The sequence below is a fragment of the Phalaenopsis equestris genome, unplaced genomic scaffold (genome assembly GCF_001263595.1).
Source record: "Phalaenopsis equestris unplaced genomic scaffold, ASM126359v1 Scaffold000998, whole genome shotgun sequence".
Classification (NCBI taxonomy): domain Eukaryota; kingdom Viridiplantae; phylum Streptophyta; class Magnoliopsida; order Asparagales; family Orchidaceae; genus Phalaenopsis; species Phalaenopsis equestris.
The window spans coordinates 398,558-401,271 of record NW_018165437.1 but is presented as its reverse complement, the minus strand read 5'-3'; positions in this window follow the sequence as shown (position 1 = coordinate 401,271).

The window sequence follows — 2,714 nt, the reverse complement described above, 5'->3', positions numbered from 1 at the left end:
TATCATATCTTTGTCCTAAAACAGCTCCAATAGCATAACCACTAGCATCACACATTAATTCAAAAGGTTTTTCCCAGTTTGGTGAAACTATAATTAGTGCAGTGATTAGTTTTTCTTTTAATAACTTAAAAGCTTTTAGACATTCCTCATCAAAACTAAAAATTGTATCTTTCTCGAGTAAATGACATAAAGGCTTAGCAATTTTTGAAAAGTCTTTAAATATATCGCCTGTAGAATCCAGCATGTCCTAAAAAACTCCTAATTTTTTTTACATTTATTGGATAAGGTAAATTAGCAATCACTTGAATTTTAGCAGGATCTACTTCCATATCATTTTTTTTATATTTGATGTCCTAATACAATTCTTCCTGCTACCATAAATTGATATTTTTCCCAGTTAAGGACTAAATTTGTTTCATCACAGCGCTTAAGAACTTTGGATAAATGTTCTAAACATGAGTCAAATGAAGTTGCAAACACTGAAAAGTCATCCATGAATACTTCAATCCCTTTTTCAATTAGATCTCAAAAAATTTCCATCATACATCTTTGAAATGTAGTAGGGGCATTACATAAACCAAAGGGCATTCTTCTAAAAGCAAAAGTACCATAAGGACTGGTAAACATTGTTTTCTTTTGATCCTTAGGAGATATTTGAATTTGGTGATAACCAGTATATCCATCCAGAAAATAAAAGTATTTACGCCCAGCTAGTCTATCCAGCATTTGATCTAGAGGGTAATGGAAAATGATCTTTTCTAGTGACAAGATTTAATTTTCTATAATCAATGCATATTTGCCACACTGTAACTTGTCTAGTAGGTATTTACAAATTATGTTCATTTATAGTTATAGTTACTCCTCCTTTCTTAGGAACACAATGAATTGGACTAACTCATGCACTATCTGAAATAAGGTAGATAATTCTAACATCTAAACACTTTAAAATTCTTTCTTTACAACTTCTTTCATAACAGGATTTAATCTCCTTTGCGGATCTGCCCTAGGTTTGTAGTTCTCTTCCATATGAATTATATGCATACAAATTGAAGGACTGATTCCTTTAATATAAGCAATTGTCCATCCAAAGGCTTTCTTAAAATTTTTCAGAATTTCCATCAACCTTTCTTCTTCTTCCATCGTTAATTTTTAGGAAATTATAATTGGTAAAGTAGAGGAATCTCCCTAAAGGCATATTTTAAATGATCAAGAAGTAACTTCAACTCTAGTTTTGGAGGTTTTTTAATGGACAAAATGATTTATCTTTGTCTATCGTGTCCAAAACTTCAAAACTTTCTCGAACATAGTTTGAATTTTCCTTAAAAAGATCTTCACATTGATTTAATTCCTATTCTTGCTCGTGTTCCAAATCTTTTCAACAGGAAAGATAAGTTGATCCACTTTCACTAGGACATCTTCTATAACTCCTTTAGGGTATGTTATCGACCGATCTTCTAACTGCAGAGTTATAGTAGTAGGGGTTATTTCTTCTAATCCCAATCTTTTAAATATTTATAATGACATAAGGTTAATGCTTGCACCTAAATCACATAAAGATTTCCTATAAAATCTGTCTCTTATTGCACATAGAATTGTAAGGCTACCAGGATCTTTAAGCTTTTCAGGAAGCTTCTTCTAAATTATCACACTGCACTCCTCAATAAGTACACCAATCTCATTATCTTCAAACTTCCTTTTCCTATTGAGAATATCCTTCATAAACTTTACATAGCTCGACATTTGTTCTAAGGCTTAAGCAAATAAAATATTAATGGTAAGCTTCTTAAATATTTCCAGAAATTTTAAAAATTGTTTATCCAACTTCTGCTGACATAGTCTCTGAGGAAATGGAGGTGGTGGTTTTTCCAAATCAAATTTTAGTGAGGAAATATGTCTCTCAAAATCTTTTGGAGCGTCCTCTTTTGATTCTTCAATTTCTTCTCTCTCAACTTCAATTTCTTTTTCAACCCTACCTTCCAACTCTCTTTCGCTTCTAATTTGAATAGCTTTTACTTGCTCTTTATTCTATTATTTTGGAGTTGATTCAGTATTACTAGAAAGTGTTCCTTGGGATCTATTACTTAATGAATTAATTATTTGTCCAAGTTGATTCTCAAAATTTCTAATTGTAGCTCATTGACTTTGTAATTGATTTTCCATTTGTAACACCACTTCTTCTATAGACAACTTCTTCTCCTTAAATTATGTATTACTATTGAAACCTGGAGGATAAGTATATTTATGATTATTATTCCCTTGATTGTTCCAATTTCCCAATGGGTTTACTTGGTTGTTCACCCATTGTTGATTATTACCACTTGAATTGTTGCTCTTGTTAAAGTTAGGATGATTTTTCCAACCTGGGTTATAATAATTTGAAAATGGGTTATTCTGCTGGTTACTTATGACATTCAAAGTTTCTAATGATACTTGAGAATCTACCATTTGGCCTAATGAATTCTCTTTAATCATGGAAATTGGTTGAAAAAATTCATTCCAAATTGGTCTAACTTCCTCAAAATTGCAGCAACTTGACTTGATAACATAGTAAATGCATCAATTTCATGAATATTGGCTTTCTTAGGATTCACCCACTTAGAAGGTCATTGAAAATTATTGGTAGCCATTTTTTTCAATTAAAGCATAGGCGTCATGAAATGGTTTTGACATCAATGAACCACCAACAGCGGCATCGATAATTGATCTAAGAGATC